This window comes from Nematolebias whitei, chromosome 21 (assembly GCF_014905685.2).
Source record: "Nematolebias whitei isolate Nwh7 chromosome 21, NemWhi1, whole genome shotgun sequence".
NCBI classification, from domain to species: Eukaryota; Metazoa; Chordata; class Actinopteri; order Cyprinodontiformes; family Rivulidae; genus Nematolebias; species Nematolebias whitei.
The window spans coordinates 29,514,368-29,526,952 of NC_056518.1; positions in this window are offsets into that span (position 1 = coordinate 29,514,368).

Consider the following 12,585-nt stretch of genomic DNA (forward strand, 5'->3'; position numbering starts at 1 on the left):
AGTTTAAATGAAAACCCACTGAACTGAGCAGACAGTTTTTCTGGAACATGCAGTTTTGTTGAAGCTCATTGTGCTGACTGGAGGCTCTCCGATTGTTTTTGATTCTGCCGGCTGGATGTTGCATCACTTCCCCTCTGAGGCAAAGCGTCGCTCGCCTGCTATCAGCGAGCATCTGACAGAGGCGAGCTCACACAGGTTGAAAAGCTCAAACGACTGCCTAATCAAGAGATCATTACACTTAACATTTGCCATAAAATTCAAAGGGGGAGCTCGATCCTAATCAACATTAACACAAAAATGGCCACGACTCAGTCGATTTTAAAGACTTTAATCTAATGTGGTAGTAGCTGAGAGTAATTCCCAATACATAGTTTGAGCACTAATAGATTGCACAAGAGAAATTAGTAAAATTTGGTTTGCAACATGGTGGGCGATATGAATTCTGTTGAAGAATGCTTGTTATAGTGATTTTCTGCACCAGAAACATTCACAGTACCACAGTTGGCTAGTTTGCAGAGCCAAAATAATAATAATAATAATAAAGATAAAGATGAACTGTGATGCTTGTCAATAAAGGAAACATTCTTTTATTTAAAATCAATTAGAAGGAGATTAAAATAATGAAGGCAAATTGTCAGCGTGAAGATAAAAATGATCTGTACTTGTGCAGATTGGAGGCAGAGAAAGGAAAAACAAAAAGCGAGTTCATTAGGAAGTGTCAGGTGAATTGACAGCTGCTTGGCTCAGCCACACACCACCGTCTCCGATTAACTTCAAACCCGGACGACCGCAGCCCACGATGACTCACTGCTCCGCTTCACGATGGGAAAACTGTTCATGACCCAAAAACAGGCTCATTATTCCTGCCGGGGAGAACAGAAGAGCCGACAGCTCTCTGTCGCTTAACTTGTTGTTATCAAGACACTGCATCTTATAAACTGTTTATTTAGCTGAGGATCATTGCAGCCTCAATGGAGACAAAATAAAATTCAACAGCAGCTGCTAACATCTGCACAACACTGAGCTGAACGACAGCTGAAATCTGCTGAACAAGCTGAAACAGAGTTGTTTAAGCTACAAAAGCACAAATCTAGCAGTAAAATGCTGCCTAAAAGTCAATAAAAGCTAGAAATATCAATTAGGTAGCTAGAAGGTAAAGGTAGCAGAATGTTAGCTAAAATATGCAAAAGGTTAGCTGAAAGCTAAAAGTATCTAAAAATGGCAAAAGCAAGAAAAGGTTAACTAAAAGCTAAAAGAACCAAAACACTACCTATACAGTATATAAAACAAGAAAAGGCTAGTTAAAAGTAGCAAAAGGGTACCTAGAAGCTAAAAGTTGCTAAAGGTTATACCCATTATTATAAATGATAATAAGATAAATAATGTTAACTTACTTTTTAAGTTTACGAATGTTTCTGTTCAGTGCCCTGAGATGACTTCTGCTGTGACTTGTTGCTGTAAAAAATTAACTGAATTGAATTATAGCTAAAACTAGTTTAAAACTAACTAGAAGCAGCAAAAGGTGAGCTAAATAAGAAAAGTAGTAAATCACTACAAGTATCAAAAGGCATAATAGACAAAAAAAAAAAAAAAAATCCAAAACATAACTCAAAGCCAAAGGCTGGCTAGATGCCAAAGTATTTGAATGTTGAATAAAAACTATAGCAAAATGCTAGGATAAGCTGAAGTATCAGAATACTCCCTAAAAGTAGGAAAATTATAGTTAGAAGTACCAAAAGGATAGCTAAAAACCAACAAAAAGCAGCAAAAGGTCAGCAAAAAGGTAAGGCAAGGATCATCTAAAATATTAAAAGGTAAGATAGAAGCTAAAAAATTCAAAGGCTGACTAAAAGCCTATCAAAAAACTTTTAAAGCAAACAATGTTTTTGAAGAGATCTTCATGTACTTATGTGTGGAAATTATTTGTTAAAAAGTTAAATATAAAAAAAGATGCAACAACCAAAAGACATATGTTGAACGAGCCGAAGGTTTTGATGTGTGAACAGCTAAAATATTACAAAGTCTGCAGAAGTAGAAATGTAAAAACGAATGGTCTGAACTGACTCACAGGTCATCTTCAGTTTGGATTCTGTACAGAACCGGGCTCGGTGTGAGGCACCTGGCAGCAGAACCGGGGAGGCATTATGTGTGTGTGTATTCTGCAGCGTCTGGACCGGACCGGGCCGCCTGCGGCTCGGGGGCAGGGTGTGTGTTGTGTAACCCGGAGATGTCAGGACTCTCAGCCGGCTCTGCTGCAGACAGTAATAAAGAAACGAGAACAATGACTAATTGAATTAACGCCCACGGAGAAAGTTTCCTTTCAGGAGAAAATAATAAATATCTCGTCGTTGAACCAGAACTACAGAAACATCGTACGGTCCGGGGGACCACAGCTTCTTCTGTTAGCTTCTTAACCAACACAAACAAAATCCTTCAATTTTATGTTTTTGTTCTCTGAAAACTCAAAACTGATCAAAGCTTTACAATAATATTCTTTATATTACATCCCATAACTGAAGGCCCAGCATTCCTTAAGAGAACACTCATCACCTGCTGCCTTCACCGTTTCTTAGTGTTAGAGCTCAAAATCTGAGTTGATGACGACTTTCAGCTACTACCGTTTAAACTTTACCTCTTTGTCTTTAATTTAGTGCAAGTTAAATTTTAGTGCAAGTTAAATATGTTTTTTTTTTCTTGTGTGGGAAAAGTAGAATCAAACAGTTAAATGCAAATTAAAAAAAGTTATTTGTTGGGGATGACTCTCTGCTACTACCACGCCAGATTTGACTTCATTATCTGTAAAACAGACAGATCAGTGCAGTGTCTGCAGTAGTGTGGACTCTGTGCTGGTCCATGGTGGTGAAGAAGGAGCTGAGCTGCTAGGAGAAGCTCTTTGTTTACTGCTCAGTCTATGTTTCTACTGTCACCTGTGGTCCTGAACTCTGGTAAGGATGGACCCTGGACACTTCCTTATGGAGGTGTTCTGGAAATGTCCAACTGAGAGGAGACCCCAAGGAAGACCCAGAACACACTGGAGAGACTACATCTCTCATCTGGGCCGGGAACACTTTGGAGTCCTCCAGAAGAGCTGGAAGAGGTGGCTGTGGAGAGAGATACCTGGACCTTCCTGCTCAAGCTGCTGCTCCCGAGACCTGAGTCCAGAATGAGAGAATGGATGGATGGATGGATGGATGGATGGATGGATGGATGGATGGATGGATGGATGGATGGATGGATGGATGGATCGATCGATGATGGATGGATGGATGATGATTGATGGATGGGCAGACTGATAGATGGATGGCTGGCTGGCTGGATGATGATGGATGATAGATGGATGGATGGATGATGGATGGATGATGGATGGATGTGCTGGATGATGGATGGATGATAAATGGATGCTGGATATATAATGATGGATGATGGATGGTTGATGATGATGGATGGATGGATGATTGATGGATGATGACTGATGGATGATGATGGATGGATGAGTGGATGGATGATGGATGGATGGTGATTGATGGTTGATGGATGATGGATGATGGATGGATGGTTGATTGATGATGATGGATGATGGATTGTTGATGAATGATGGATGGATGATGATGGAAGAATGATGATTATGGATGGATGTGATGGATGATGAATGGATGATGATGGATGGATGATGGATTGTTGATAAATGATGGATGGACGATGGACGGTGATGGATGATGAATGGATGATGATGGATGAATGATGGATGATGGATGGATGATGATGATGGATGGATGGTGATGATGGATTGTTGATGGATGACTGATGGATGATGGATGGATGGTGATGGATGATTGATGGATGATGATGATGGATGATGATGATGATGATGGATGATTGATGGAGGATGATGGGTGGATGGTGATGGATGGTTGATGGATGGATGGTGATGGATGATGGATGGATGTTTTATGGATGATGATGGATGTTGATGGATGATGATGGATGCTAATCTCATTTGGACATGTCCTAACTGAGATGTCTCCAGACGTTCATCAGTTGTAGCTGAACTTTCAATGATTCATCCCACAAGGTTTCATTAAAACTTGATATTTTGCTAACAGGACTAACAAGCTCCGCCTTTTCATCAAATCGTCGCTGAACGGGTTCAACCTGAAGGAACTCGGTTTGTTTGACTCCATGAGGAGGAGATCCAGTCGATAGTTTGTCAGAGCCACGACTCCTCAGGATACAGTTATAAAAACGGTTGTTTCAGCAGGAACCGAACGAGAACCTGCAGCAGGTTGTGGAACAGCGTGAGGAACCGACAGGTAATCTAATGCTAAGTGAAGGCGCTTTACGCTGAAGCCTCGCTGTCAACACGGCCCGTAGAACCTCCTCTTCCCTCTCCTCCAGTCTATTTGTTCTAATTCCAGGGACCGGCCGGGTCTTGTCTGGATTTGGAGAGTGCTTGGTTTCAAAGGGTAATTGACACCTTACCTGTAATTTCATGGTTTCACTCCACCTGCCTTTGATGTCTGAGGCTTGGTTGGGAACAGATGATGTGGACGAGCCGCAGAACGCTCCGCTGAGTGCCGCGTTTTGGTTTTATCCTCAAAGAATTCATCTGAAGTGACAAACAGGCTAATGGACAGAATGACGACGAAAAAGATGAGAAAAGATGTCCCTTTCTGTCATTACGTCACACCGAGCGTAGCATTCTTTAAAGGAAAGCACATCGCCTGCTGCCTGTGTATGTTAGTTTTATTTCTTGGGGAAAGGAAGAAGTGACACCGGAGAGGACGGTAATGAGTTGAATGACATGCGACAGAAAAGTCACCTGGGTATGAGTTGTTGTCACCCTCGACCATCGTTAATAAAAACAAATCAAACCTGATTAACTTGGTAACAAGTGGAAGAGTTCGAGGATGACGATGGGAGCAAAAAGATGACCAGAATCAGGAACAAAAGAAACTCGTCTGAAATGATCCTGAACAACCCGAGTCCTGTTGGCAGGTTGTTTGGAACGTCAGTCAAAAACCAAATAAATCATCAAATCTTGTATCTGACTCACAACAGATCAAAGTAAACGCATCGTATGTTTAAACTGAGGAAACAACCATTTTTAGAAATTCAATGAGAATTTTTTATTTATTTTAAAGTTGTTCCAGGTCAGGAAGTAAACAACCAGGACCCAAGGAGACAGGTCTTTGAAGGTTTTGGAGGATCGGAAGTGAACAGTCATTGGAGGTTTTGGAGGACCTATGGAGATTGTTCGTTGAAGGTTTTGGAAGACCCAAGGAAACTGGTTGTTGGAGGTTTTAGAAGACCCAAAGAGACAGGTCTTTTGGAGGTTTTGGAGGACCAGAGGTGATCAGTCATTGAATGTTTTGGAGGACCTATGGAGACTGGTCGTTGAAGGTTTTGGAGGACCTGAGGCGATCAGTTCAAATTTTTGGAGGACTTAAGGAGATCAGTCGTTGGAGGTTTTGGAAGACTCGAAGAGACTGGTCGTTCCATTTTTGGAAAACCCAAGGAGACTGGTCGTTGGAGGTTTTGGAGAACCTGAGGAGATCAGTTGTTGCAATCTTTGAAGGACCCAAGGAGACTGGTCATTGAAGGTTTTGGAGGACTCAAGGAGACCGGTTGTTCAAAGTTTTGGAGGACTCAAATAGACCAGCCTTTGGAGGTTTTAAAAGACCCAAGGAGATAGGACCCAATTAAATCAGTCATTGGAGGTTTTGGAGGACCTGAGGAGACCGGTCGTTGGAGGTAATATTGTCCCATTCTGACCTGATGGAGGACTCAAGCCATTCTACAGTCTCCTGATGCATGCTCAACAGGACATTCTACAGTCCTGGATCTTCTCTGCTGGACTGGAGATGATGTTCTAGCCCCTGTAGCTACTCATTTGCATTGATGGAGTCTTTCCAGATGTGTAAGCTGCTCATGTTAGAGGCACTAATGCAACAGACCTGTCAAGCTCATCCAGAACCAAGAAGTGGATCGAAACCAACTTCATCACATTTGAAGTCAAGGTCATGAATCTTGTGGCGTTTCTGAGCTCCTCCACTTGAAGACAGGGTCTTCACCCCTGGTCCTGGTCAGAACCCACTCCTTGTCTTGCACATTTGGTTTAAATGAATGATCCATTACCGAGTTTCAGCAGAACTTGACAAGCCAAAGAGGTATTTGAGAGAGCCCCTTTTCAGCCACTTCTCCCTTGTCTCGAATCAACTGGGTCAGATTTATCTTCTGCATGAATTTTTTTTATCTAGGTATTGGAAATCCGCCGGGTTAGCACAAAGACTCAGTGAGAGGAAGGCCGTCGCTGCAGATCCAGGCAGGCAGCAGAGAGGGATGAGAGGGGAGTGACAAGAAAATTGCATTTGTGCAACCATGAATCATTACAAACAAGCCTTTAAAAGGCATCCCTCACTGTAATTACATCCTCTGCGTGCTCTATTATGGGCTGCTTTATTACCTTCTATCACTTGGCTGTGCCTGCCGTGGCAGATGTAGACCTCACACTGACTAACACAAGCTGGCAGGTGAATCTGCAGCGCTGAGGTGTTCAGTCGTTCAGATCCATTCGGTTTATCTACGAGGTGTCGATTCAGTCCAGTTCAGACCGAATACAGGAAACACAACTCAGCACCGAACTGATTCAAACCCAACAACGAACCATCTGAGTCAGTACAATACGATACTAAAAGATTTATTTTATTACAAAACATCAACTACAGTAAGAAGTGCATGCATGTGAAAGTACAGCCTGAGCTAAAGTGAGCAGAACAGAGGCTGAAATGAGACGAGCAACAGCTAAAATGAGAATACTGGTAATAGAGGCTAAAATGAACAGAGCAGAGGCTAAAATGAGTATAACAGAGGCTAAAAAAAGGCAGATTAGAGGCTAAAACTGATAAAACTGAAACATAAAAAAGCAGAACAGAAGCTAAAATGAACAGAACAACAGCTAAAATGAGCAAATTAGAGTACAAATTTGATAAAAAAAACAAAAACAACCAGAAACTAAAATGAGCCAAACAGAAGAAAGAATGAGCAGAACAGAAGGTAAAATGTGTAGAACAACAGCTAAAATGAGCAGATTAGAGGCTAAATTTGCTAAAATAGAAGCTAAAAAGATCAGAACAGGATAAAATGAGATGAAGGCTAAAACGAGCCAAACAGAAGCTAAAATGAGCAGAACGGATGCTAAAAGGAGCCAAACAACTGCTAAAATGAGCAGATTAGAGGCTAAAATTGATAAAACAAGCTTAAAATAGCAGAACAGAGGCTAAAATGTGATGGAGGCTAAAATGAGCCAAACAGAAGGAAAAAAATGAGCAGAACAGAAACTAAAATTAGCCAATAGAGGCCAAAATTAGTGAATCAGAAGCTTAAAAAAAGCAGATCAAAGGCTAAACAGAGGAATTTGGTTAGAATGAGCAGAACAGTGGCTAAAATGAGCAACACAGAAGCCAAAATTTAGTAGAACAAAAGCTAAAAATTAAAATAGAAGCTAAAATAAGCAGATCAAAGGCTAAAATGAGCCGAACACAAGCCCTTATTAGCAAATCATAAGCTAAAAAGAGCAGAACAGAGACTAAAATTAAATGAACAGAGGCTAAAATGAGCAAAAAAGAAGCTAAAATGAGCAGAGCAGAGGTTATAAAGAGCAGAAATAAGGGTAAAATGATCAGAACAATTGCTAAAATGAGCAGGAGAGGCTGAAATTTGCAGAACAGACGCTAAAATGAGCAGAACATTGGCAAAAGTTAGCAGAGCAGAGGCCAAAGTTAGCAAATCAGAAGCTAAAATTAGCAGATCAGAGAATAAAAGGGGTAAACAACAATCTAAAGGCTTAGAATATAAACTAAAAGCCATGGAATAGTAGCTAAAAGATAAAAAAGCAGAATAGTAGCTAAAAGAATCAATGGAAGATAAGCATTAGTAGCTGACGGTGATTTCAAAGAGAACCAATAACCTTGACGTATTTCTGTGGGGCGTTTGAGTTTAAATAAAGTTTAAAAATAGAAAATATGAGAGACAAAACCAAAGGCCCCATGCCATTTCCTGAATGAGCTGAATGTTTTAATATGAGAACAGGTAAAGGTGTGGTAGTAGCTGTGAGTCATCCTCAGCACGGACTCTGAGGGCTGACTGATAACGTTGTTTTTAAGGTTTGCGTGAAACGGCAGCATCTGATCTAAAGCTGGAGTTTTGAAGTTTGAGCTGACGGGACCACTTGGCCCATGTCTCTGTCGTCTTGGTTCTGGCGGGCGACGTGCATTCCTTTGAGGCACACCGGGCCTTTAATTTACAGGACCTGTCCCAGTGCAGACGCTTCTTCATGGATATGTTTTTCTTCTGGGTCATGAATCTGAGTGTGAACTGTTTCTGCAGGAACGGGTCGGGAACAAAGGAGCTGATGGAGCTGATCACAGAACCAGAGGAGGAGGAGGAGGAGGACAATTAGAAGGGATGAAGAGCTGGAAACACGTCGGCCATCTTGAGTTCAGCCCCCACTGAGCTCCCTGAGCCTGGGCCGCTTCACCGCCTCGCTGCCCCGGCTCCGGAGCGGTGCTGGCTGCAGCTTTCTGTCCAAATTACCGACCCGGGTGGAAAGACGCCCCCTCCCCCCGTGTGCCCCCGGCTGAACCCTCTGCATGCCCAGGGCGAAGCTGACGGAGCGTCGCGGATGGCCCCAGATTGCACCTGGACTTGGGGAGGGGGGATTGTGGGTGGGGGAGACTAGAAACCTCTGAGGCTTTCTGTTTGTGATCCAAGGAACTTGAAACCTTCAGAAAACACAAAATTTCTGTTTTTTAACCGACTGAAGTGTGATAATTTAGACCCATTCCTTAAAGGAATGCATATCACCCACCGCTTTTAATGCTCGTCCTATGTAGACAAATGTTATGAAATGTTTCACTCAGAGTATGTGCTGGGGATGACCTTCAGCTACTACCACTCCAAACTTTAGCTCATGATCTGTAAAAGTCACTGAGCTGCAGCGATATTTATGTTTGCAAAGCTGCAGCAGCCATTTAGGAATTAATAACTTGTAGACGTTCATCTAACGACTATTTCTTGAAAGTTTAAATAAAGTCTATTCAGTGGTTCATGAGATATTATGCTAACAGACAACTGTTCAAGCTCAAGTTTTGGGCAAAGATGTCACAATGAGCGGTGCTCAGAGAAAGTGTTGCCGTTGACTCTCAGCTATGGCTGCACCTAATTTTAGCTCAATATCTTTATCTGAGTTTTAGCTGCATTTGTGTTAGCTAAAGTTGATTAGCTGTGGCGGCCATCTTGAACCGGGCTGACTCCAAAGGTTAAAGAGTTGTAGGCGTACGTCCAGTGATTAAGTCCTGGGAGCTTCATTCAAATCTGTTCACTGGTTCATGAGATATTTTGCTAACAGACACAATAAAGCCCAAAGACACGTGTAATTACATGATCACCCTCCAGCATGAAAAGCAGGAAGAAGCTTCAAATCTTTGCAGCTTTCTGAAGGTGATGTAATCTTTAAAATGTGCTCGTCAACATCTAAAGATCCTGTTTTTATTGACGAAAACACAAGGAGAGTAAAGGAAGTGTGTGTGTGTGTGTGTGTTCTGTTTATGGCTCACACCGCGGCGCAGTGCGCGAGCATCGCAACCGTGTTGTGGTCTGTTTTGAGGTAAACACGACCCCCAACCCCCGAGGCAGAACCGGGACAAACAGCCGTCCATGATATGCCCGAGGCCCAAACCTGCAGCGCAACACAAGCAGGATCCAGAACAGTTCCCCCAGAGAGACTGTTCGAGGTTAACAAAGAAATTAAAGGTGAAACAAACGATCATGGACATCCATGGGGCTAAGAACAAGCCTGCAGAAACAACCTGGGATTGATTTACCTCCAAACTCAAAGAGTTTGTCCAGTCCAAACAGTTTGAAACAGTTCCAACTGGTTTATAGGAGGCCAGTTCACAACAAACATCTCAGGGCGCTGTCCAAAAAAAAACTACCAACAGTGTAAGAAGGAAAAGAACCGCTCCCTTTGAACAGGAAGAAAACTTCACCAGAACCAGGCTGGGCAAGATGGCTGCCCATCCTGGTTCAGGTTCATTCCTAGGACCAGAAGGAGATGCAGGAATAGACAGAAGGACTGGTCCAGGTCTAGATTCTTTGGTCCAGGTGAAGTTTCTGTGGTCCATGTTGTAGTTTCTATGGTCCAGGCCTAGATTATATGGTCCAGTTGTTGTTTCTGTGGTCCAGATTCTAGTTTTTATGGTCCATGTTGTAGTTTCTATGGTCCAAGTGTAGTTTCTGTGGTCCAGATTGTAGTTTTTATGGTCCATGTTGTAGTTTCTACAGTCCAGGCCTAGATTATATGGTCCAGGTGTAGTTTCTCTGGTCCAAGTCTAGATTATATGGTCCAGTTGTAGTTTCTGTGGTCCAGATTGTAGTTTTATGGTCCATATATAGTTTTTAAGGTCCAAGTTATAGTTTCTCTGATCCATGTTCTAGTTTATATGGTCCAGATTTAGTTTCTGTGGTCCATGTTTTATGGTCTAGGTTGTAGTTTATATGGTCCATGTGTAGTTTTTTTTTTTTTTTTGTGGTCCAGGTTTAGTTTCTGTGGTCCATGTTGTAGTTTCTATGATACAGGTAGTTTATATGGTCCAGATGTAGTTTCTATGGTCCAGATGTAGTTTTTATGGTCCATGTGTAGTTTATATGGTCCAGATGTAGTTTCTATGGTCCAGATGTAGTTTTTATGGTCCAGATGTAGTTTATATGGTCCAGATGTAGTTTCTATGGTCCAGGTGTAGTTTTTATGGTCCATGTGTAGTTTATATGGTCCAGATGTAGTTTTTATGGTCCAGATGTAGTTTATATGGTCCATGTGTAGTTTCTATTCAGGTCTACTTTCTATAGGAGGAAAAATAAAAAACATGTTAAGGATAGAAATAATTACAAACACAAACATAAAGAGTAGAGCAAGTAAATGCAACAGCAGATTGAGGAAATGTGGTCAATGTGTCCTCCAGCAGTCTACAAGCCTATAGCAGCATAACTAAGGGATAGCCCAGGAAACCCAAGCCAACCCTAACCATAGGATTTATCTAAAATAAAAGACTTAAGCATAATCTTAAAAGTAGACAATGTGTCAGCCTCATGGACAGAAATTGGAAGTTGGTTCCACAAGAGAGGAGTCTGAGAACTGAAAGATCTTCCTCCCATTCTGCTTTTGGAACTCTAGGAACCAAAAGTAAACCTGCAGTCTGAGAGCAAAGTGCTCTGTTGAGTAAATATGGAACAGTAAGATCTCTACTATAAGATGGAGCTTGGTTGTTGAGAGTTAGAAATATGATTTTGAATTCTGTTCTGAATTTGACTGGGAGCCAAAGGAGAGAAGCTAAAACTGGAGAGACATGATCTTTCCTACTAACTCTCATTAAAACTATGGCAGCAGCATTTTGGATCAACTGAAGGCTTAAAAAAAAAGTTTATGTACGCCCAAATAATAAAGAATTACAAAAGTCCAGCCAATAAGAACCTGAAACTGGTAAGATATTTATTCATTTAACAGCTTCTTCTTGATTCGTGCACACATGCATCAGTTCTGCAGCAGCTAGTTCAGAGTCTCCTGCACCGAGTACAGCATTAAGGCCCCCCCACCCCCCACCCCCCACCCCCTGTTTGCAGGTTTTAACTCTGCTGCAGCACCGAGGCCTCAGATGAGATAACCCTCTGATCTTCTGCCTGGAGGTGTTCAGACTTGCACAGGGAGCTGCAACATGCAACAGTTTCCTAAAGTTCCCTCTCAGCCAGCGCCTGGTCTCACTCACCCCTCAGCAACAGTAATAACAGGATCAAATGAAAACAAAATGGCTGACACCACAGCTGTCATGTTTTGATGTTAGCTTGGAAAGGTAGTATTTCAAAAACGAAACCAAGCAGGTGAGTGAAGGAACCAGGACTGAGCAAACACAGAAGGACCTGACAGGAAGAGGCAGAAAACCTGGACCAGGATCTGCTGCAGGGGCTATTAGAGACAGAGGACAGATGTGCTGCTGAGGACTGATGAAACTCAGGTGTTCAAGATGATGACGTACCGAACCAGATTACCAAAAATCAACACAAGTTACGAAATAACACAAAAAACAAACAAACTGCTTCACAACTTGAGATGATCAGTCTGACAAAGGAGCTAAGTTACAGATTTCCTGATTTTGTAGTTTGGTCTCTGCGTGTTTTCATTGCTTCCATGTGTCACCAGTTCATTCGCCCTCAGCTCTGGCCACGCCCACTCTCACCTGTCCCCAGGTATCATTACGTCAGGTGTGTCCACTCTTTTCAGCAGCCCGGTCCATATAGCTGCTCAGGTTTCATGTCATGTCTGATTTTCCTCTGTGTCTCCGTTGTGTCTCTATTGCAACTTCTTTGTGTCTCCAGTGTGTCTTCGTTGTATCTCCGTTGTGTCTCTATTTCATCTTCTTTGTGTCTTCGTTGTGTCTCCATTGCATCTTCTTTGTGTCTCCATTTCATCTTCTTTGTGTCTCCATTTCATCTTCTTTGTGTCTCCATTTCATCTTCTTTGTGTCTCCAGTGTGT